At 43.7% G+C, this 25,646-nt stretch overlaps 1 protein-coding gene across 1 annotated transcript in view; it reads right to left on the bottom strand.

Annotated features, from left to right (window-relative positions):
* Positions 1-25,407, bottom strand: part of Jak1 (Janus kinase 1) — a 115,453-nt gene extending 90,046 nt beyond the window's left edge. Inside the window, exon 1 of the mRNA XM_036177837.1 lies at positions 25,155-25,407. The gene's annotated coding sequence lies outside the window, so the exon portion shown is untranslated. The remainder of the gene's footprint in view (positions 1-25,154) is intronic.
* Positions 25,408-25,646: the final 239 nt, after the last annotated feature.

Genomic DNA, 25,646 nt, shown 5'->3' with positions numbered 1-25,646 from the left:
CGCCCGTTTGTACCAGTAGGCTCGGCAAGTCACTGCCTTTATTCTGAACTACACACTTCCAAAATTTATAGGCACACAAATATTATGCTAGATATTTAAGATACAAAATTAGGAGCTGCCAGATGTCTCAGAAGAGTGTTTGCTCTGCAAGTATAAGGACCTGACTTTGAATCCCCAGAAGCCGTGTGGAAAAAACGAGCATGGCTGTGCATGTAACTACAGCACTGGGCGACAGAGCCAGGCAGAGCCAAAGAGCTTGGCAGCTGGCCAACCTAGCTGAAAGGACTCTGTCAAAGATCTGCCTTGAGGCAATAAGACAGACAGTGATAGAGGAAGTCACCCAATGTTTTCTCTGACCTCCCTGCGGACAGACTGAATGATAAAATTTTGTGTGAATTCATATCCCCATCCAGTCAAATGAGGCATCTTATGCCACTATCTGGACCCCCAAGACTTCTCAAAAGCAAATGGAGACAAGGGGCCAAACAGAAGGGCTGGAAACACCACAGCCTGGAGACTGGATTTAGGGATGATCTTCGAAAAAGAGAAAGCTAGGAAGGGCAGTACACACTTGTAATCCAGCAAGTTCAAGGTCAGCCAGAACTACACAGCAAGTGGTCCCGAACCAGCCTGAGTTAATGGTCCCAAAAGAAAATAAGTATTTCAAAGAATGAGTAAGTGAACGAATAAATGAATAGGGCATACCTCATAGGGCTATTAAGTATAACTTAATCACTTAACACATGTAAGTGCTCTTATTTTTTATGTAAATGAGAGGTACAGCCAGTTTCTTTGGAAAATGCTACTCTACCTTTAAAAAAAAATATTTTTGTTTTTTTTTTTTTTTTTGGTTTTTTGAGACAGGGTTTCTCTGTGTACTTTTGGTACCTGTCCTGGATCTCACTCTGTAGACCAGGCTGGCCTCAAACTCACAGCGAGCCACCTGGCTCTGCCTCCCGAGTGCTGGCATCAAAGGCGTGCGACGCCGCCACTGCCACTGCCCGACACCTTTTAAGAATTCTTGATGTGGCAACCCTAAATTGTATGAAATTGCCAATATTTGACATTTTATGAAGGAAAATGCACGTTTCACTGGGATAAATCTAGTGGATATGAAGAATTATGTAAAGTAGCACATTCTAAACCCAGACTTCTATAGAGGCTCAAGCCATCCACACTGCAGAAAGAAAAGGGCAGGTGTCAGTCTGAGGCTAACTCTCCCACCCACACTGGCCTCAAGGCCCTACAAAGCCTGAGTAACCTTGAGTATCTAATCAAACACCATGCGGGTTCCCAGTGACCACCTGTTACTTTGGCTACCACCAAAGTCTACATCCCACAAGAGGCTCACAGGCATTCAAGGGACAAACCACACCACTGGGAAATGCTACAGGATCCTCCCAGTGGCATCTCTGGTTTCTAGGGAAATCCCTCCATGAATGCCACATCATAGTCTATCATCTGAATTTCAGTCATTATTCCAGCCTTTCAGAAATTAGTTCCAAACAATGCTTCAAACACTACCTTGAGTATCTTATATCTTGAGTCTAAACCTTTAAAACTTAGGATTTTTGCTTATGTTCAAGTTAATTCTAGAACACAGACTTTCCCTATACTACTCCAGCAACTTTCTGCCAACCTAAACTTCTTGCAAAGGTGTTTTTAATCTTGTATTTGCATACATGTATGACATGCTCCTGCAGGGGCATGTGTATGTGTGTGAATGTGGGCACATGTGGAAGTCAGAGCCAACCTTAGATGCCAATCCTTTCTACCTTGTTTGAGACAGGCTTGTTTTAGGGTTGATGGTTCATCCCCTCACCCACTACATGTGCCAGGCTTCCAGGGATTCTGGTCTCTGCATCTCACCTCCCTCCAGGGGCTAAGATTACAGGCACACATGCCCACCTTTATGTGGACTCAAGCCTGACACCTGTGTGGCAAGCACTTTACCATCTGAACCATCTCCCCAGCCCTAAACAAAGTTTCTTTTGTGATTCTTTCCTGGGAAGCCTGTACTCATCTTTGCATACACTGTTATCCTTCTTGTACGTGTCACCCTTGTCTCAGTCTTCCTGCTGTGGCTATGCTATGTCCCCAAGAGCACAGAGCTGGGCACCACTTATGTTCATAACTGAACTTGATGGATAAAACATGAGCTGCAAGGACAAAGCAAATACAGTTTCTAACTTTCTCAAAGTTTTATGGTTATTATAAGAATAAATTCTCAACGTCCAGAAAACTTAAGTTTTCCAAAAATAATTCATCCCTAAGGGCTTACAGGAGCCAAAAATTTGCTATAACTTGTATCTACATCTGAAAAAATTCATCTCTTACATCCAGGAAAGCACTTTAGACACACAATGCAACAGCATCCCTAGAAACTCTTTCCTCTCACTCACATTAAACAATCAGAAATGAAAAATCAAAATGAGGACGTTTCATCTTGACCAACCAAATATGTGATCATGGTGAATATTTTCAAGGCTTTTCTTACCTCAGTTTTTGTTGTTGTTGTTGTTGTTTGTCTTTTGTTTTTTTAAGTGAGATGAGAAAGGGGAAGGGTATACAGAGGTACAATTCTTGGGTGGTCTGGAGCTCCCTATGTAGACTAGGCTGTCCTCAAACTCACAGAGATCTAAACTGCCTCTGCCTCCAAAATGCTGGCATTAAAGGCGTGTGCCACCCAGGTTGACCTTGGACAGCCAAGGACTGCTAGAACTTTTGGTCTTCCTGCCTTTACCTCCTAAATTCTGGGATACTAGACATGAGGCACTATGCTCACCATCTTAGGGATTAAACCCTGGTCTTCATGTATGCTTGCAAGCATTCCACTAAACTCCAACCCCAGTCCTGGAAGAACAATGATTTATTTCTTAGTGGTAAAATCTAAGAACTCTTAAGGAAACTGGCACAGCTCTTACTCCTTGTACAAGGAAGTTCTGGTCACAGATGGAACTTCCAGGAACTGGGCAAGGAAGCAAGCAAGGGTTCTGTGCATTTCTGGCCTCTAGAGATCCCTCTGGACTCCAACAAGAGCCCAGTTCAGCAATTAGGAAAATGATCATGGGAACTCTCCTGAAGCACCTCAGGAAGGCCATGGCTGGCTGAACAACCCTTTTGTAAAGCTCAGGATATGAAGTTGGACCTCAAGAAGGCATCTGTTGCCAAAGACTGAATTTCAACAGAGCTGTCATCTTGGGGTTACAATTCAGATTTGCCCATTACTGGCAGTGTGTTACATGAGGAAAGGATTATAGTTATACAACAACAAAACATGCTGGAGAGATGATGCTTCAGTGGTTGAGGGCACTGGGTTCAGCTCTCAGCACCCACACTGTGGCTCATAACCATCCTTAATTCTAATTCAAGGGGATCCAACATGCTTTCTGAACTTCACGGACACCAGGTACAGGCAAAACATTCATACACATAAATAAATCTAAAATTAATGGAAACACACACACAAACAAAAGACAACCATGGAGGAGGCCTTAAGGAAGATGTACTGAGGCTGACAGGAGACCACACAGGGATTTCCCTGGAAGGCTTTTCTGAATGCTATCTCATTTAGCATTCCAATTAGATCCAGCATGTATAACCGGCCCCTTTTCTGCAAGTAAGCAAGTCCTGGATCTATGACTGAAACTCACTCTCAACTGTGAGACTTTCTGAAGTAAATATTGAAGACTCAATAAAAATTAAAATCTTTTAAATCAGCCAGGCACTTGTAACCACACTGCCTTCCAGTGTTTCCTCTGGTATTCTTTGTTTTCTAGGCTTTGACAATTCACACTTAATTGACAAAGCAAATGTTCTGGTTTCTGTATTTTCCTCTTTCAGAACACCAAAAACATTAATTAGAGGAGAGGGAAAGAAGGGAAACAGCTGAGGGGGAGGGGCAACACACACACACACACACACACACACACACACACACACACACACACACGCCAGACACACTGTCTGTAGATTCAGTTCTCACAACAAACCTAGAAGGTGATATTACTCTTTTCCCCATTTTACAGTTGAGTAAACTGAGACAAGCCAAAGAAAGTGCTCCCCAGTGTTGTTACAAAAAGCCCAAGCTAGTCCCACCTTATAATACTGTCTCTGCACTTGACATTTCTTGTCAACTTCCAGAATGAAGTTGAATCAGAAGACCAAATAAATCTCTTGCAGAGCAATGAGTGATTCATAATAACACAGGTTTAATTTTGTGTTCCAAAATGTTATTACCCAACTGACTGCCAAAGAGAGTAGTAAATGAAGAAATATTGCAAATCCCTGAGTTCAGGTTTATACAACAATCTATACAAGATATAAAGCATAGGAAAGAAAGGTAGACTAGACAGGCGACTGGGGTGTGAGTCAGGGGTAGAATGCTCACAGGAGGCTGCAAGTTCCACCACAGCACAACCAATCAATGTAAAGAAATAAATCAAATAAATGGATGGGTGAAGTGAGGGTAGAAAGGAGCACCTCAAGTTGCCTTTTAACCCCAACTTCATATTAGTGTGTGTTAATTAAAAAGATGGTTCCATAACCAGACAGACAGACTAGAAAATGGCTGAGTGAATAAGCTTCTTTGCAACGGGAAGTCTCCAGCTGTGAGCACCTCAGCACACATTCTGGATTGTAAGAGGGTAAACAGAGCAATCTCACAGCAATCCCCTCATCTGACCATGAATACTTTACTCACAGAACATCTTGAGAGGAAACATACTCGGGAACTGGCAGGATGATTAGGAATTACAAATCAAAATCTGGTGATCAGTAGCTATGGCAGGATGAGGCAAAACACCCAAGGGAGCATCAATGTGTTCAGTGACGTGAAAGGGGCTTGTTTGTGTTAGAATTGCAAAACAACTGTCAGTCACAAAACAGGTGAAAGCAGATCTTACATATTTGTACCCATGTTCACAGAAGCATCATTCACAACAGCTTTAAGATGAAAGCAAACCAAATGTCTGTCAATAGACAAGCAGATGAACAAAATATGGCAGAAATACACAGTAGAATATTATTCATTCTTAAACATGAAGGACACTCATATATATATATATATATATATATATATATATATATATATATATATATATATATATATATATACCTTGAGAAGATATTTTGTTTTGTTTTGCTTTGCTTTCTTTTGTTTTGTTTTGTTTTTCGGGACAATTCTCTCTGTGTAGCCCTGGCTATCCTGGAACTCACCCTGTAGACCAGGCTGGCTTCAAACTCAGAGATCCACCTGCCTCTGCCTCCTGAATGCTGGGCTCAAAGTCGTGTATCACCACTACAGGGCAACATATTTCACATTTAAATGAAACACATCATTTATAAAATGACTAGTATGTCTATTTCCATTTATATAAGTACAGATCAAATGGAATGCTGAGGTGGGGGAGAAAAACGTGCAGTTACTATTTAGGTATTGGTTGCAGAGTTTCCATTTTCAAGGTAAGAATTCTGGAGATCTAGTGTCAATTGACACAACAGTGTCAATATACTTTAATACTACTGACCTAACACTTTTAAAAGGTTAGCATGTTAAATTTTATATTATGTTTTACCATGGTTTCTCTTTTAAAAATTTTGAACTACCAGGTCAAGATATGGTACACATTTTTTAGTTTACCTGTCTAGAATCCTCTCCTGCCATGTTATTCTAATAGCAAAATGATCACAGAATCCTGCCTGACTCCTATATATGACTCAGGTCCAACCAACCAGTGTCCACCTATTGCACCCAGGGAGAACAAAGCAAGAATCCTCAGGGACATCTGACCACTGAGGACCAGAAACTCATCATTCTGGGACAGCTCTTTATTAGGGGGATCTGAGGAAAATCTCACTGTGGCAAGAAATGAGATCAAGAAAAGGGAAGACAATGTCCCCAGGACCCCAAACCAGAAGACCACAGGTCCTGCCTGTCCCTTTAAGAGGCTCTGGCTACACAAAATAAACAGGAAAGCAAGCTGGGCATCCAACTTCTAGAGAGGCAGTTTCACTGAGCAACAGGCCCTGCACAGGAACTCTCTTATCACAGCACCTTTTAGTTTGTTATGTGGTAAACAGTAGCATACAGCTCCATAATTTGGGGAGTACAATTTCAAATTTAAGGCAATCTTTCTTTCTATTAGGCAAAAATATGAGTATATCAGCTCAAAATACTACTTTGTTGCTAAAGGGAAAAAAATTTCATCAGCATCACTCTGAATGAGTTCTTTATAGTTAAGGAGAGATGTTGTCACAAATAAAACATTCAAATAGAAACAACTAGAAATATCAAAGTTTGCAATTTACAGGGAACGTTCTAACAGTGAAGTCACAGAACAGCAGCAAAGTACACAAATAAGACCCTGCTATCTGTCTTTTATTGAGGTGCTTTGCAATTTCCTAGCTCTTCAGCACATGGCTCCAGTTCCCGTATATTCTTTGGGTCTGGTTTTCAATATACACAAGGTTTAATCTTATAAAACCCCAATGCAACCAATAAATGTTTACTGACTGTTTAAGTGTACTGATCTCGTGTGAATTAAGAGGCATACAGAAAAGGGCCAATGAAAGAAAAAGGGGTCCAGTATTGAATGTGAGGCCGGGCTCAATTGACTGTTACTTAATGCAGATGAGATATCTAAAAGCTCTCCTGCTATAAATTAATGTCAAACCACTTTCATATCTAGAATCTAAAAGGCTCAAAGCATCAAGCCATGAAGAGTTACCTGAGGCAAAATACTAAAAGTGAACTGCACATCCCAGGGAGCGTGGCTATAAACTTGTTATCACAAGTCTTTGCAAAAATAAGCTAGCCTCCATTTCACAGAAACAAACCTGAGCAATCAGGTAATATCAAAACTAGGAATGTGCCTGGTACAGTACCCATAGCTAGTGAGGCCATAGATCTTAAAGGAGGACCTGCTAGAGCCTAGAGCCTATTTCCTAAACCAGTATAAATAAATTCCTAGCTGCATCTAAGTTCTCATCCTCTGACCCACAGGAAGCGCTCGCCCCACCACCCCCCCATCAAAGAAGTGTCTCCTTATAGCAGAGACCATTAGAGAAAGACACAACTGGCTTTGAACTCATTACGTCCTGGAGGATGACCTTGAACGTCTGCCTCCCAAGTTCCAACCTTAAATCATGCATGTAACTAAAATTTGAAAAAAGCTTTGAGACAATACCTAAGGAAATATATATATCATATATATATATATATATATATATATATGATATATATATATGATATATATATATAGAAAGAGAGAGAGAGAGAGAGAGAGAGAGAGAGAGAGAAATGTTTACATGTACAGTATAGGTCAAACAAGCAATATACAGACCCCGCAGTACAGAACTAGATTAACCTCTGATTCTTCCATGCAATAAAAACTATGCATCATAAAAAAAGTTGTGGCATACAACTAAAAGTTATGACTATGGGGTGGGAGGTAAGGAATCATTTGGTGAAAAAGACACCCGCATATTATTTTGGTGAATAAACAACTGCATGCTGTAATCTCCTTGAAAACTCTTTTTTTACTCGTGGTAGTGAAATCCCTTTAATCCCAGCACTTCAGAGGCAGGCAGATCGCTGTGAATCTGAGACCAACCTGGCCTACAATAGTGGGTCCCAGGACAGCCAGGATTATGTATCCAGATCTTGTCTTTGAGGAAAGTAAGCACGATTCCCAACCAACAAGGAAGTAGTTCGGCGGCCTTCCCTGGCTCTCAGGAGTGCCTGGCAGAGCCTTTAAACGTCCCCTTTCACCAAGCAGAAGCAGTGTTTTCATCTGAGTGCAGTTTGTAGAAATAGTCCTCATTTGGTGTTGCCTGATTCCTAGCCCATTGACTTTGGGGTTTTGTTTGGTTCTCCAATTGAAAAATACCTGAGCTAGTAAAGTAACTTGCTATACAAGAAAGAGGACCTGAGCTCCATCTCCAGGAGGCATGGTGGCACATGTGTATAATGCCAGGACTGGGGAGGTGAAGCCTGCCAGCCTAACCAGTCAGTGAGACCCTGTCTCAATATAGAGAGGTGACCAGCCCTTGAGGACACCTTAACTTCTGGGACAGACACACACACACACACACACACACACACACACACACACACACACACGACATGAAAAAGAAAACTGTGGGGTGGTGGCGCATGCCTTTAATCCCATCACTCAGGAGGCAGAGGCAGGCAGATCTTTATGAGTTCAAGTCCAGCCTGGTCTACAAAGCGAGATCCAGGAAAGGCACAAAGCTACACAGAGAAACCAAAAAATAAATAAATAAATAAATAAATAATAATAATAATAATTAGGGCTGGAGAGATGGCTCAGTGGTTAAGAGCACTGGCTGCTCTTCCAGAGGTCCTGAGTTCAATTCCCAGCATCCACATGGTGGCCCACAACCATCTGTAATGAGATAATAAAAAAATAAATCTTTTAAATAAAAAAAAAGAAAAGAAAACTTTGATGTTCTCGAAGTTGGTCTTAAACTTGCAGGTTCACATCACCCTCTACCTCAGCCTCCTTTGGTTTTTGGAGGACTCATAGTCTCTTCCCAGGATTTCTACTGTATGCCAAACACCATGGCAGTGGTTCAGGCAGCAACAGGTGGCAGTGAAGCAATTATCAATTCCACAACACGGCTGGGTTGTCTGACATCCCAGTCTTTGAAGTGTACCAAGGCAAATAGAACACACAAACACACCTGCAGTCATTTTTTTATAATGTATTTATTTTATGTGCACTGGTATTTGCCTACATGCATGTCTGTGTGAGAGTGTCTGATTCCCTAGAGCTGGAGTTACAGACAGTTGTGAGCTGCCATGTGGGTGCTGGGAATTGAACCTGGGTCCTCTGGAAGAGCAGCCAGTGCTCTTAACCACTGAGCCACCTCTACACACACACACACACACACACACACACACACACACACACACACACACACACACTTTAGCTTAACGCCACTGCTACTCTTTAGAAACTTCGTTAGTTAGAAAACATTTTGCCCTAATACACACTGCTGTATTCATGGTGAAGTTTCCAAGTCAACACACAGAAGACCAAGTTAACACAGAAAGTACTGAAGCACTAGACCTCTGCCCTGCCAAAACAGGAAGCTGGGCTGCAGCCAGAAAAACAGGAGTGATTTTGTCATCTCAAAGGCCAGCAGAGAATAAGCTAGAAGGGTATGCAGATAGAAACTCAAAGGAGGTGCCTCAGGACCTGAAGACACCATTCAGAGACTGAGACTAATGGTCAGGCCAGCCTGTTTGATTCATACACTGCAAAGCTCAATGCTTCTACATAGCTACACATCCATCCTAAAGATGATTGTTCTCCAGGTATATGTAACAGAGAAAGAAACATTCAACAAACAAGACATTTCCTATCTCTCTCCTTCCTTCCTTCCTTCCTTCCTTCCTTCCTTCCTTCCTTCCTTCCTCCCTCCCTCCCTCCCTCCCTCCCTCCCTCCCTCCCTCCCTCCCTCCTTCCTTCCTTTCAGAAGATCTTTGTATTATGTAGCTCTGGTTGTCTTCAAGCTATGTAGAACAGGCTGTCTTGAACTCACAGACATCCTCTGCCTCCAAAGTCCTGGGATTAAAGACTCAAACTTAACCAAAACACAAAACTCATTTTGGGATAGTTAAGTGAACCCAAATATACTGCTGAGAGACAGAGACAGAGACAGAGACAGAGACAGAGACAGAGACAGAGACAGAGACAGAGACAGACAGAGAGAGAGAGAAAATAAGAGGAAGAAGAAAATAGGAAGATGAAGAAGGAAGAAGGGGAAGGAGAAAAGGAAGGAGGAGAGGAAGGAGAGAGAATTAAAGGGGTCTTACCAGGAATGGTGGTAGTACACACCTTTAGCCCTAGCTACTCAGAAAACAAAATGAGCCCAGTAATTCAGGACAACATAGATCCACTGTCCAAAAAGGTAGGGGATTGGGAATTTTAACACTTCTTTGTTACAGCATCTAACAAAATACACACTACACACACATAGCAGGTACTTTTCCAAGCACCTAAAACTACTTCAGAAACTTTAAGAGCACATTTCACAGGTTCCATTTTAAATGCCAGTGCCTATAAGTGACAAGCTAGTGGTCTGATTGTACCTCTAAAAAATTCCATCAGGATTCTACTCTCTGGCTCTTACAAATATTAAATTAAATCACAAATGCAAAGTACAAATCCCACAGAGGCAGGCTAAGAACTCACTAATTATACCCCCTTCTTCAGCACCCCTTCCTCAGCAGTGGGGGACAGGCCCTGCCCTAAGCACTGACTGGCCTGCCTACTGCCTGTTTCACCCAAGATATTTATCCTTTAACACCATGTTGGTGGCAAGTGGCAGAAACCAAGGTGCAAAAACTACTTCGATCCCCCACCTCCTTTCTGTCTTTGAAGAGGCATCGGTTACACTGTTACACAAGTTAGTTCATTAAAACAGCAATCTCCTTTGTCCACTTCCAGCCCACCCTCCCTGTAAGGATAACCTCTGACATACACAGCCTACACTCATGAGATTCTGACATGGTGAAGCTGTAGCCTCCTTCCCAACTTGAGAGAAAGAGCTCCATCAGCACGTACATGGAAAGAAGCAGGACTCTGCGATGAGACGTGGAGAAGACTCCCCAGGAAGACGAGCTGGTCTGTTCTTACCTGTTTGTTACCGAGACACAGATAACAGACAGTAAAGAAAAAGATAGGAAGACAACAGTCCAACATTAACTGCCCTCTGACCTCTCATAGTCCTAACATAGAGCACTGATTTCATCATCAAAGGCCGTCAGCTACTCCATGGCCCACAAGGGCAGCCGTGTGCTGGCCTGGAAAGTCAGCACCATCTGCCCAACTCTACAACTCTGCAGTGCCCCATTTTAGTCACCTACACCCAAACCCATGCCCTCAACACACATGCTGCCCTACTTAGAATTCCATCACCAAGAAAGGGAAGCAGAGTAGCAAATACCTCTGTAAATATCAGACATATACAAAACCACCACTCACTAACACAAGGATCTGTAGGCCTGGGGAGGCGGCTCAGTGGTTAAAGCACTCACTGGGCAGGCTTGAGGACTGGAGTCCAGGTTCCCAGAGACTCTTGGAAATGCCAGATGATCATGATGGCCTGTCTGTAATCCTAACCTGGGAAGACAGAGACAGAATACCCAGAACAAGCCAGCTATCAAGACATCATATGGACTGAGAAATCTTGCCTCAATGAATCTCAATGAATAAGGTAGAAGAGTTATGGAGAATGATGACCAGCATTAACCTTGGGCCTCCACACACATAAATGACATCCCACACACAAATGTGCACCCACAAACAGGCAAAAAACATGTATGCACACGCATGCATCTCTCTCTCTCTCTCTCTCTCTCTCTCTCTCTCTCTCTCTCTCACACACACACACACACACACACACAGATGAAAACTGAAAAAACAAAAGGAGGATCTAACATTTGAAAGTCTAGCAGAAAGAGTGATGCAAAAATACTGTAACAATTGTAGCAACCAACAACAAGCCAATTTTAACTTTGAGCTTGCTGGCAAGGAAACATAATTACACAATACAGTTTTCTTTTTTTCTTTCTGGTTATAAAACCAAAGCATATCAACTTCACAAAAGGAATATAAATAATTTACCTGAAATTTACTTATTTAAGCCATCAAAAGGGCCAAGGATATAAAATACTTTGTGAACTTTCACAAAACTGAACCACTGAACTTGCCCAGACTCCTTGCAGTAAAATGCCTGGGTTGTAGAATATTATTTTAAGATGTGTTACATTTGTTTATGCTCTGGAATGTTTGTTTAATGATGCAAAGCTATGTTACATTCTTTTATGTTGCATTTGTTTAACTCTGTGAAGCTGTGTTACTTTGCCTATCTAAAACACCTGATTGGTGTAATAAAGAGCTGAATGACCAATAGCAAGGCAGAAGAAAGGATAGGTGTGGGGCTGGCAGGTAGAGAATAAATAGAAGAAGAAATCTGGAAGCAAGAAAGAAAGAGCAAGAGAACAAAGACAAGAGGATGCTAGTAACCAGCCACCCAGCCACCCAGCCACCCAGCCACCCAGCCACCCAGCCACCCAGCCACCCAGCCACCCAGCCTCGGAGTGAGAGTGAAAGTAAGATATACAGAAGAGAAAGGTTAAAGTCCAGAGGGAAAAGGTAGACGGCCTAATTTGAGTTTAAAAAAGCTAGCAAGAAACAAGCCTCCGTGCAATTTATTTGGGAGTTGAGTGGCAGGTGCCCCCCAAAAGAGCAAAAACAAACAACTGCATGCCTACACTTGGAATTCCTCATACAGTGTGTACAATATTTATGATCCTACACAGAGTTCAGCATTTATTCAATGAAGTCCCAGGAGCTTGTGAAGGAAGGGGTTATTTCTATGAGGCAGTTCCCTTCCATACAACAAAGAAGTCTGCAAAAGACCCAAAACCTGGGTACAGTGGGACAGGTGGAAGGTAACAGAGAGAGAGACAGGAAGTCAAGAGACCCTATCTCATAAAGGAGAAAGGAGAGGAGAAGAAGAAGGGAGGTAAGTTGAAGTCCTGTCCAAACATACTTAGGTGGAAAATTGGGGCTGTTTCCCATAGGCAACAGGGCTTCAAAAGCCTGAAGCCCCAGAAATCCTGTGGCTTCATCAAGCATGAAATCTGCATGGAAGAGACAGACTGAGAAAGAAGGCTGGCTGTGGATAGGAGAGGCGGAGCAGAGGTGAGCAACCCAGGAAAGGAAAGCCAGTTGGAAGGCTGCAGTCAGTCAGCTGGGAAGTCACAGCTGGGGAAAAGAGTAAATCTCGAGGAAGGAACATCATCAGGGTAGGGTGGGGAAAAGGGAAGGGAGAGATCAGCTGGAGCAAAGGCCACATCTGCCCTGCCACCTGTTTGTACAGTCAAAACTGACAGGCTTTTACATCTGAGACAGGTAGAAATGCCGATTTAGTGTCCACACATGATGTGAAACACGGGTCCTTCGCACAGGCTAGTTTATATGCTGCCCCACTGTCTGCTAGAATGCCACAAAGACAGAGGCCAGCAGTTATAACACATACTGTGTGGCCCCAGGAGCTGAGCCACTTATTAAGACAGGCAGGGAAACTGGCCATCAATATGACAATGTGTCAGAAAGAGATGGCATCAATTCTGAAGCTGAGATGTCAACAAGTCATGGGGTCAGAAGATCCAGTGTGATTCAATGCGGGACAATTATCCTGAACTAGAATGCAGGTGCTGCTTCTGCCCTTGCCCCTCCCACTCCTATCAGCTTCCTCTAGATCTCTGCAAAGCCTGGCTTCTCATACTCACCTTCCAGGCCCTAGCTCAAAAGCCATCGCTTCCTCTGAGATGTGGCCCATGTCCCCCAACCCTACACACTCTGTTTCCTCATTAATATGTTCTACTCTACTTTCCACCATCTGAAGCCACACTGAAATTATCTAGTGACATGTTTCACATCTAAGCATGCTTGATCCTTCAGGGCAGGCACCAAGCCTCTTTTACACAAGCCTTTGTCACAAGTGCCTAGTTGCATGTCCCCAGTGTTTTGAACAGCGGAGAAAAGGTTCAACCAGTGTTTGGGAAGGTAAGGAGCAGAGAAGAAGGAATAAAAAGAACTGGGCACAGGCAGAAGTGGGACATCTCCTCAGTTTACACAGCACACGAACCTTGAGGAGAACCTCACTGGAGGAGAGGAGCAATGGGAAGAGGAGCGTACACTACCCACAAGGACAACAGACACAGAGAGGGTACTTAATGTGCCTTAGGCACCAGGAGACAGTGGAGCTCCGGGCATCTGCCAACAAGGAGCTGTTTTACATACCAAAGGCAGGAAAAAGGGTTCACCATGTGATTGCAAGGGAGCCGTCTGGAGTATGAAGACAGCAGTCAGTAAAGGGTTAAAGAGTGAGTGAGTAGAAGGAAATGAAAGACAGATGAAGGGGAGAGAGGAGGCCCCCCAGAGCAGTAGTGACAAGTGGGGTCCTATGTTTTTTCTTTTTTCAACAGACGATACCAGTCCCATCATGTTACTGCCCAGTGCAGAACCTTCAACTTCCTGTTCACCACACTAGAAAGCCCAAAGTAATATGGACCTTAGTGTTCTGCCTAATCAAGGGCCGCCTAGCTCACAACCCAGTTCCTTTTTCCTCCCTGTACATAGTACAGAATGTCTGTCTTACCTCAAAGACTGTGTATGTTGTTCTTCTAGCCAGAAACCTTTATTTTGTGTGTGTGCCTGCATGCGTGTGTTCATGTCCATATGTGTGCCTCCATGCCTGTGTACATGTCATGTGTGGGTGCCTGCATGTGTGTGTTCATGTCCATATATGTGCCTCCATGCCTGTGTACATGTCATGTGTGGGTGCCTGCATGCCTGTGTACATGTCATGTGTGTGTGCCTCCATGCCTGTGTTCATGTCATGTGTGTGTGCCTCCATGCCTGTGTTCATGTCATGTGTGTGTGCCTCCATGCCTGTGTTCATGTCATGTGTGTGTGACTCCATGCCTGTGTACATGTCATGTGTGTATGCCTCCATGCCTGTGTACATATCATGTGTGTATGCCTCCATGCCTGTGTACATGTCATGTATGTGTGCCTCCATGCCTGTGTACATGTCATGTGTGTGTGCCTCCATGCTTATGTTCATGTCTGTATGTGTGCCTCCATGCCTGTGTACATGTCATGTGTGTGTGCCTCCATGCTTATGTTCATGTCTGTATGTGTGCCTCCATGCCTGTGTACATGTCATGTGTGGGTGCCTGCATGCATGTGTTCATGTCCATATATGTACCTCCATGCCTGTGTTCATGTCATGTGTGGGTGCCTGCATGTGTGTGTTCATGTCTGTATGTGTGCCTCCATGCCTGTGTTCATGTCATGTGTGTGTGCCTCCATGCCTGTGTACATGTCATGTGTGGGTGCCTCCATGCCTGTGTACATGTCATGTGTGGGTGCCTCCATGCCTGTGTACATGTCATGTGTGGGTGCGCCTGCATGTGTGTGTTCATGTCCGTGTGTATGCATTATGGCCAGAAGCTGACATCAGATGTCTTCCTCAGTCATTCTCCACCTTGGTTTTCTTTTTTTAAACACAGACAGACAGGATGCATGCAATAGAAGTCAGTAGACAACTTGCAGGAGTGAGTTCTCTTTCCACCATGTGGATTCTGGAAATGGAACCCAGGTACTCAGGGAGCAAGCGTTTTAAACACTGAACCATCTGCAGAGATAGAAACATTTCTTAACCTCTTCACACAGCCACTTCTACCTTTCAGATCTTAGTGTACAAAAACGTACTGTCCAGAGCCCACTTGCTTCTTGCCACTCCATCTGTCTTAGAGCCAACTAGACATCTCTTCCAACACTTGGCATACACATCACAAATACATGTTTAATTGTTGAATTGATCTTTTCTAGTAGCAAGAAACCTAAGGACAGAGTCAGGCCGACCTTGTTTCCACATATCATGATCTACATAGAGCTGCTAAACAATGAAGTAAGGATAAAAACCTATAAACATTTTTATACTGCCCAGCTTGTTTATCAGACGTGCCCTACTTCCTAAAGCCACATCAAGAAGGTTTACAATATATGTTCAACGAGGACCCCTCCCTTCTATGTCCAAGCAACCTGAGTGCAAGATTTCTGTAAACAAGCAGCTAAGGAAGCTGTATGTAAGCACCATCAGACATCAGTTGAGTCTCCCAATGAGGTAACAGATGCATTTGGTCAGCAAACAGCATTTTAGAGTAGCTTCAGCTGAACAAAAGCAAGCAGTATGCAAAAGTCAGGTAATGCATATGCTACTTTCTTTAGTCTAAATTATGCAAATTAATCCTAAAATGTATTTGGAGGTGTGCACAGCCAAGCAAAGAAAAAATCTTTATAATGCAAATTGTATCAGCCTGCCTTCCTGTGTGGGGCCAAAAATCAACTTAAAGACAAGAGTTTCCACAGGAAGATACACATTTAGCAGGTTATCCCCTTCCCCACCCCTGCATGCATGCATTGTATGTGTGTCTCAGACACACCACTAGCACAAATTCTAAAGACATCATTTTACAAACAGGTCTGCCTGTGCCTCTCTGCCAGCAACCCACCAGCATGAACGATTATTTTAAATACTACTAATTGAAAAAAATTGCTATAAATGATAGCCTCATCATAGTCAGAGAAAATTAACTGTATTAACTATGTAAACAAGCCCACAGATATAATCATGGTTAATTGGTGAGTCCCATCAGTTCTAATATGCTTAGAGCTCTTAAGATGTTAAGATGAATTATAAATTAAAAAATGAATTATAGTTGCATTCATTACAAATTGTTCTTATTGCTACTTTGTGCAGTCATACCAACCTCATCACCCAACATACCTGAAAATGTTATATCTAAGTTTACTCTTTCAGTCTCTCCAGGCAGTCTGCCCACAGATTCAGGTGGACACCCCTTTGCACCACTGCCCTCCAGAGCAGACTGGGGTTTTCTGTCCTTCTCAATCTTAAATGGGAAGACAAGAAAGGATTCAGCTACATGTACTTTGCTGTCAAAGCACATGGTAAGAATAGGACTGGAGAGGTGGATTAGCAGTTAAGAGTGTTGGCTGCTCTTCAGAGGACCTGGGTTCAATTCTTAGAGCCTATAGGATGGCTCACAGTAGCCTGTAACTGGATCTGGACTCTGTAGGCTCCTGAATACACATGGGGCACATAAATTCACACAAGCAAAACACATATTATGTAAATAATAATAAATAAATTTTTAAAAAAAGAATGGTATCAAGACTGCTGTTCTAACTGCCTGTTATCTTGTTCTTTCTTTCGACAAGGGAAGAGGAGGGGGTTGTTGTTTGCTTGCCTGTTTGTGTTTGAGACAGAGTCTCAGACAACCTGGGCTGGGCTCAAACTCTCCACAGCTGAGAATGATCCTGAGCTCTTCTTCCTGCTTCTACTTGCCAAGTGCTAAGATTACAGGTGTACACTACTGTTCCTGGCTTACTGTTTTTTACTGATACCTAAATTCAATAAACTTGTCCAACAAGACTATGACTAAGAATGAAATACACTTAAATACACATATATCTGTATGTGCATACATACATAACTAGGAAAGAGGGCTGACTCCCTGTAATTTTCTGTGTTGGGTAGCTCTCGCTACAGGGAAGTATGATGTATACATATATGTATACATAGTGCAGAAACTGTAGAAGAGGAAACAACCCACGTTTGAAATTCCTTTACATTCCTATAATTCTTCAGGAAGCAAAGCTCCCTGGAGTATCATCTCCTTTATAACATGTTAACATTTTATAACATTTTAATTCTGACTCGGCTCTAAAGACATTTCACAAACAAGTCTGTCTATATCTGTACCAGTAGCCTATCATTGGCTGCACACATAGATCATGAGAGATGAAGAGCATTTCTACTACACTGGTCCTTCAGGATGTGCAATGCCTCCCTCCCGAATGCTATCTTGGACGGTTCTATAGAACTTACAGAAAAGCACCTGTTTCTCATTCTTCATTAAAAACTAAAGGAAAACTTAATTTATGTAGCATCTTGCACACTATCTACATAACAAATTCTTCACTGATGTTAACTGCCTAACATCAGTGAAAAACTTAAGCACAACAGTTTTTGTTTCACTGTTAACAGAAATCGTTCAAAAATACAATACTTCTTTGTTTAGCGTCTTCTGCGGACATGCCACACTATCTTTAAACATTCTGAATATAGCTTGAGCTTTTTAAAAATTAATCCAAAGCATACATACCAATCTTTTGTTGTTGATGATGATGATGATGTTGTTTTGAACTGCCTCTGCCTCCCAAGTGCTGGGATTAAAGGTGTAAACCACCACCACCTGGCTAATAACAATCATTTTTAAAGTTAAAAAATAAAACAGTTTACCTCAAAGTACGTGACAGACACCATTCCAAAATTTTTAGTAGTCAATCAAATAATCTTAGAAGTAGATACTGTCTCTACCCTACTCTGTGGATAACTTGTTCTCAGGGCTAAATCCAGAGTCTGGGTTCAGTGTCCAGAACAGACTATCAAAACCAAGAAAAGCAGGTTGCAGAGATGGCTCACTAGTAAAGAGCACTTCCAGAGGACCAGAGTTCACTTCCCAGAACCCACATCAGACAGACAGTTCAAACCCCCTGTAACTCCAGTTTCAGGAGATCCTCTTCTGGTCTCTGTGGGCACATTTACACAGATACGCACATCAGCAAAACTGAAAACAAATCTTTACAGAAACAAACAGGAAGAAAAAAAGAGGAAGGAGGGCAAGACTACCATGCAATAAAAGCCCTCCTTTCTAGCAGAGGCATAACGAATTGCCTGAGTCAGCCGCTGTCAGCTGGGGTTCTGGCACCAGGGTCCTCCCGAGCAGTTTTCTCAACCCTTAAAGGGAAGACTCCTCACCCGATTTTCACTCTAAACACCTTTGAATTTGTCCTGGAGAAATTCTGAGAGCAGGGTCTTACCCTGTCTCTGCCCGCTACTTGCACACCAGCCAAGCCCTGAGCAAGGTGGATGAAGTGTCCTCTTCGGCTCTAGACCTAAACTCTCCCTCATCTCCCTCCCGCTCTACAACACAAGCCTTCTGGATACCTTACTCACCCTCACCAGTGTCGGCCACGCTGGTCACAGTGACAATTCAAACGGATACACTATTTACCATGGGTAAACTGAGGCTGCTTCACTCTTGCTGTGGTCTCGATTTCCTTCTACTATCAGTCACTAAGACAAGAATTAGCCCTGTGCCTCCAAGGATGGACCTCCTGCCCACATTCTCTAGCTATGCCTATCTCTTAATTTCTTCTCTTTAATCTTTGATTGCCTTGAAAACCAGTTAAATTGTCAGAGCACTTGATAACTTGACAAACGACTCAAAATGGGTTTTGCTGCACTTCGGGGAGAGCATATACGGACTTCCTGCCACCTAGTTGGAGTCTAGGCTTCCCTGTTTCCTGGGAGGCTCCAGAAGAACTGAGAAATGGTGAATAAATAAAGCATTTCTGGTACTGGGGAGAAGGAAAGGGTGGTGTGGCACAGGTAGAAGCTAATCCTATATAGAACTCAAAGTGCTTCATAGTTCTTCCATTTGCTCGCTTTATTCTTCAGCCCCAAAACCTCAAATGCTCTCCTCTTCCCTCCTCATGCACTGGACAGGCCACAGTCCCTGACCTCTTCCTGCTCACAGACTCAAGTCTCTCTGCTTACAAGCTGACCCAATACTGCCTCACCACCTCCTGCTCTCTCCTAAGAAGGCTAGGCTCTAAAAGATGCATGCAAACAAGTCTGCCACCCATCTTCTGCATAAGCCCAGCTTTGCTTCAAGCCTTTGCTCATACTGTATGTCTTCCTAGCATCTCATCCTACCTCAGAACAAGGGAACTGACACTCGTCAAGGACCTACTCAAATGAAGCCTCTTCAAAAACACTGGCTGCCATGTGCAGATGTGTGTGTCCTAAGTAGCAGCTATTTGCAGGCTGAGGCAGAAGTATTTCTTGTGCCCAAAAGAAGACTCTGGCCCCATCTTTCTGTGTGGAAAGTGTACACACTTTCAAGAATGTAGGGGTATGTGTCCATATGCATCATGGGTCAATCTCAGGTGTTCCTTTGGGACCTTGTATTTTAAGACAGTATCTCAAAGAAAAAAAACAAAAACAAAAAAACAATCTAAGAGCCAGGAGCAGTGGCAGACAGATTAATCCTAGGAGGCAGAGGCAGACAGATTTCTTTGAGTTCAAGGCTAGCCTGATCTTAGCAAGTTGCCAGGACAGCCAGGGCTACATAGATAGACACACACACACATACATACCCCAGAAAAGACAAAAAAAAAAAAAAAAAAAAAAAAAGACAAGACCTCTTACTTGAACCTTGAGCTCACATTTTTGGCTAGCCTGGCTGGTCAGCAAGCTCCAGGGATCACCAATCGGTCGGGATTACAAGTACCTGCCACTGCGCCCAGTCTTTTACATGAGTGCCGGGGATCACACTCAGATCCTCGTGTTCACACTACAAGCACGCAATCCACTCAGCCACCTCCCAACTCCACCCCAGGTCTTTTTAAAAAGCATTTCTAAGCAGGGTCTAGCTCTCTAGAGACCCTGATAGTCTTCATCTTCACCTCTGCTGTAGCACCACTCACACGGTAAAAGCCATGTACAGCAAGTTTATTCCCATCTGAGCTGGGCCTTAGTCATCTGCCAGGAACTTAGCAGGTACCAAGAGATGTTTGTGTATATAAAAAAAGGAATTAATTTGCAATATACTTTTTTAAAAAACATAAGCTACTCCTTAATCTTCAAATTGAAAAGGTGTACTCTGAAGGTTTGTAGGGACATTCTGAACCACACCATGGGACTTACTGACTCGGTCTACAAGCATAGTCCAATCCTGCCAGACTGCGCACACTATGAGGGCAGGGATTCCTGTGTATTTTATTCCATTTATTCACTCTCTGTGATCATTACTAGTAAGAGGTCAATACATAGTTACTGAATTAATAAATGGATAAACAAGGTGTCAGGTGAATTCAGATATTAAATAAACCAATTACATAGATTAAAAACATTTTAACAAATGTCAGCTGTCTTCTGGCCAGAGTACAGGCAGAAGAATTTTCCTGTTGGCTCCTATCTCTAATCCCAGCACTTGGGAGGCTTGAAGCAGGAGGATCACACACATCTGAGGCCACATAATGAGGTCCAGACCAGCCTAGGCTAGAGGAAGACCCAGTCTCAAAACAACAACAATGACTATTTCTTCCTTTTGCTACTAATGCACATCTTGCCTTAGGACTAAGGGACGGACTCAGAGTACTGGGGAATGATGTGAAGAGCCAGACATCAGAAAACCTCAAGCGGAGATATCACAGGAAGGAACTTCATGTTTTATTCTTTCTGGTTGCCACAACTGCCGAAAGTGTAGGTGTACTTCAAAGGGAAGAGCATTCACAGGAATTTGTTCCTACCCCTGAAACCGAGCATTTCAACATGGCAGCTGCTGAAAACCATGTTACCAGAAAGCTTTTGAGACCAGAAGCTATAGTGGCATACCTCACTGAGGATGAGAGCAAGAAGCAGGGGGAGCGACCAAGGACAAGGCTTGGTGCTTAGCACACAACACATTAGCAGCAATTAGCCAATACCTCTGTCCCTCTGCATCATAATATCTTTTAGGAAAAGACTTCCTACTATCTATCCCAGGCTGATCCCCAACTCTGAATTCAAGCGTTCCTCCTGCCCCAGCCTCCTCAGTACTTGGGATTGCAGACATGGACCACTACACCTCACTTGGTCAGAATTATTTAAAAGGGGAAAATGGAGGGCATAGAAACAAGTGGCATTCACTCCCCTCACCCACTCAGCCACCACCAGCTCTGGTCCCTTCTATGGTAGGTCTGCTTCCAATTTTAACCATGCTCAAAGGAAATGTGGCAAGAATGTGACTGTCTTTAAATGGAAAAAGCAATAGAGCATGGAGGATTTTTCTCCTCTGCTTACACTTCCTAATTTTTCTATAATGTGTTTCTACCTTGTCAAGAGAAAATAATCTTTGTGTTTAAAAAAAAAAAAAAATCAAGAAAACTAAATAAATAAATAACAAGTTCTACCCAGAAAACTAAGCATATGAAATGAATCCCTTACTCCAAATACAAAAATACTAATTCAGTAACATTAGCCCATGCCCCTGCTCTAGACTCAGCACAGGAACTTAGTGTCCTCCGCCCAGCTTCCACTGTATCTAACAGTTTCCTCAGAGCAGCTCCAGTGTGTGTCCTTGGGTTCCCATGCATTATGTTTGCATTAACAAAGACTGCAAAACAACTAACCTGGCCGCTTTCATTTGCTTCTAGAACAGGAAAGGCAGTGCCAGGAATGAAATAACTTGCCACAACATGAGCACCAATATCTCTTTTCTCACCTGTCATCTCCAAAGCATGATCTCTCCACTCGAGCATCAGTGACATTTTGAGCCAGGTTATACTTTGATATAGGAATGCACTGTCCTGTGCATTGCTGGGTGTTTAACAGTACACTCTGCCTCTACCCACTAGATGCCACCTTTCTCCCAGGGTGTGCCTTCCAAAGCTCCCCCAGAGAATGGCACTGTCTCTCTGAGCCTGGAATTTTACCAAGCTGTTAACCACTAGTCTGAAATATTCATCAAGCCTCTGACGAGCCCTCTATGCTATGGCAAGGCTCCATGTACCATTAAGCCGCAGTTCATCAGAGAACATCAGAAGTTGCTTACTCAGCTAGATTCTACCTCAATAGCCAATTCCCTGTCCACCTGAAATTTCTTATGTGAAAATTAGCAGGTTTTTTTTTTTTATTTTTTAAATGATTTATTTTTATTTTATGTGCACTGGTATTTTGCCTGCATGTATGTGTTTGAGGGTGTTGGATCCCCTGGAACTAGAGTTAAAGACAGTAATGAGCTGCAATGTGGGTGTTGGGAATTGAACCCAGGTCCTCTGGATGGAAGGATGGCTATTAACAACTGAGCCATCTCTCCAGCCCCATGAAAATTACTTTTTAAGAATTCATGGCACACAAGCCAGGCATGGAGGTATACACCTTGATTCCCAGCACTTAGGAAGCAAAAGGCAGGTGGACTTCTGAGTTTGAAGCCAGCCTGGTCTACAGAGCTAGTTCCAGGACAGCCAGAGTTACACAAAGAAACCCTGTCTCAAGAAAACAAAAGCAAAAGAAAAAATTCTTTGAACAAATATGTATATCACAGACAATAAATCTAGCAGCTTATCATCACCCCACTAGAGTAAACTAAGGATATGTGTGCTTAAAGAAGAAGACTTATGTCCAGCCTGTAAAATGTTTTCTATTAATACAATTATGTATACTTAGTGTTCTCTGTATAAAAAATGGATCTAAATCTACATACATTCTAAGTAGTTGCTTCATTTGTGTTTCTCTCCAAATACATGTGTTTCTTCAAGTTATTCAGAAGAACAGAATGATATCTTTCAGACAATATTAAAATCCATAGCTAGTAATGTGCTGCTGAAATCAGTCTTCCTTAGAACCACTACTGTTCGTAAAGGTAAGCCTGTTTAAACTGGCAGATTTCTCGGTCCTCTTTAGAAGCCCCAAGGTTAAGTTCCCTCATGCAATTTGAGACAAGCATATTCCTGTAAAAGCAACCCAATCCTCAAAACTCCTTATTTTTCACTGGCTTTTTATAGCAGTTGCCTGACTTAAAAAGATTTTACAGCCTAACTCTCCACTAGCACCTTAAATTTGTAAAGAGAGGAAACCAAGTAGCCAGAAAGATAGTGATCTTCCTGGTAAGCCAAACTGTTACTAACACTTGCTTAAATTACAACAAAATGGAACACAGTTACATTTGGGGAAATAGGTGAATATTGTACCAATATTTATTCACGTTCTAGCATCATTTCCCAAAGCCAATAAATGGTGTGCTGCGACATGGGATTGAAATAGTTTAGCTAGCTGTTTTCAACGTGAAACCTAACAGTGAAATCTGAGAGAGAAAGGAAAAGGTGCAGCAGTGCAGAGACTAAAATACAGTCCAAGTGCATAGTTAGTATGATACATCCAATCAAGTTATGTTACTATGCATAGTGTCCACACTCCCTCTAGTATGCTGCATGTTTCTTTCAACATGATCCATACAGAAGAGACATTTACGCCATATTACAAAGCATGTTATATCAGGATTGTCTATAATGCTGGCTGGCAGTCTCCATTAACCTTCGCCACAAAGTACAAAAGAACACATTGATCCTTCAATAAAAAGTATCCCCTGAATCTTGGGAAACTGAAGGCAGGGATGAAATTGACTTGTCACGCGGTGCTCCAAATCTTATTTCTCTCCTGGCACCTCCACACATGATCTCTCAACCTGGCCAATACTGATTGAGCCAGATCATACTTGGGGAGGGGTGGGGGTGCGTGTGCCGTTGCTTCATACCGCCCCAAATCCTAGTTCTTGGGAAACAGAGTCTCCAAACTCAAAAGCAATAGACAACACAAAATGTGGTTTTGGAAAGGAAGTAACAAAGATTTAATCAATATAAAATGTTCCATCTTTTGTTTTAAAGTTTATATATATATATATATATATATATATATATATATATATATATATATATATATACACACACACATATATATGCCCACACATAATTAAACTATTTTCTTTTTAAAAGGGCAACACCCAAAGACTAGATAATTGTATCTAATTGTCTCCGTGTTCTACTTATTTAACGACCCAAGGTTTTTATGCCTTCTTCCCTGAAATAAATAATGGCAATTTCATACTACCATAAGTATCCGCGACAGAGCTCTATGACTGGGGAGGAATTTTAATAGCATGGATACCGATGTATCCAAGCAGGGGCAGAAGACAGGTCACAGCCGTGAATTAAGACTATCAATTAGGGCACAGTCCTTGTCCCCCGGGAAATCACCGAGAATATACCTCCAAAGGGGGCACACAGGCACCTGGTGATAACCACACCTCTGATAGTCTCCCTAAAGAACTTCCTTCGTAAACATGCACCTCAGGAGCCTGGGAGTGTCTCCAAGGGTTGCCTACTGCATCTGAGACAACTCCGGCCGCCGCGCGGAAGCAGTGCAGGCAGTTGGGGAGCCACACAGACACTAGTCCCAGTTTCCACAATCGGGTCCCTTTGGGTAGGGCCGGTAGTCCCTCTCCCCTGCCCCTTCACCCATGGCCCTCCATCACGCTGCTTTCCGGCAAGCTGCAGTCCGGAGTTCCCGGGCGCGCCCCCACGCAGTCCCCAAACCCAGAAAGTCCCCCAGCAAAAGCCGATCAGGCAGGACGCGGGGCACGACCCTCGGTGAGTCCTGCGGTCGGCCTGTCCCGGCGCAATGGGCCGTCGGCGCGCAGGCCGCGGGGCCATAAACAGGATGTCGGCGGCGCGGGCCGCTGTTAGCAAAGCGGCCCTCCTCTCCCCTCCCCTCCCCTCCCCTCCTCTCCCCTCCCGGCCGCCGTCTGGAAATCCCCGCCCGGGCCGCCTCGGCCGCCCCAGACGCCCCGCTTCGCGCCCCTCGCCCGGTCCCCGGGCTGACCGCGGCCGTCTCCACCTCCCCACCGGGACACTCACCACTTCCGTGTGCGCCGGGGCGCGCGGCTCCTCGGCGCAGCGTCCGTCCGGGTCCGGCGTCTGGCTGGCTACTCGGCCAGCTGTGCGGGGCCTGGCGTGGACACCAGCGGCCGAGAAGAGGCACCGAGAAGGCGAGCAGGGATGATGGGCGCGGGCCCGCGGCGCGTCAGCAGCTGCCAGCTACTCCGCGGCTGCGGCGGCCTGCGCTCCAGGACGCGCCGGCGCCCCGCCCCTCCACCGCAGGCCCCGCCCCCTGACGGTACCGCCCCGTTGAGTACGCCCCTTGTCCGGCCCGCCTCCCGTGACGTCAGAAGCGGCCCCCATAGTGGGGCGGGGCCAAGCCCCAAGCCTGAGGACCCTTGCTTGAGCCTCGGCCTGCCCGCCACGCCCCCATCCGGTCTCGCACAGGTGCAGAAAAAAAAAAAAAAAAAAAAAAAAAAGAACGACGTGAACTCACGCAGGGAATAAGATGATCAGAATTCGCCCGCTGAA

Source organism: Onychomys torridus, chromosome 2 (genome assembly GCF_903995425.1).
Source record: "Onychomys torridus chromosome 2, mOncTor1.1, whole genome shotgun sequence".
NCBI classification, from domain to species: domain Eukaryota; kingdom Metazoa; phylum Chordata; class Mammalia; order Rodentia; family Cricetidae; genus Onychomys; species Onychomys torridus.
Note: the sequence above shows the minus strand (reverse complement) of the source record. Positions and strands in the feature narration are given on the sequence as shown.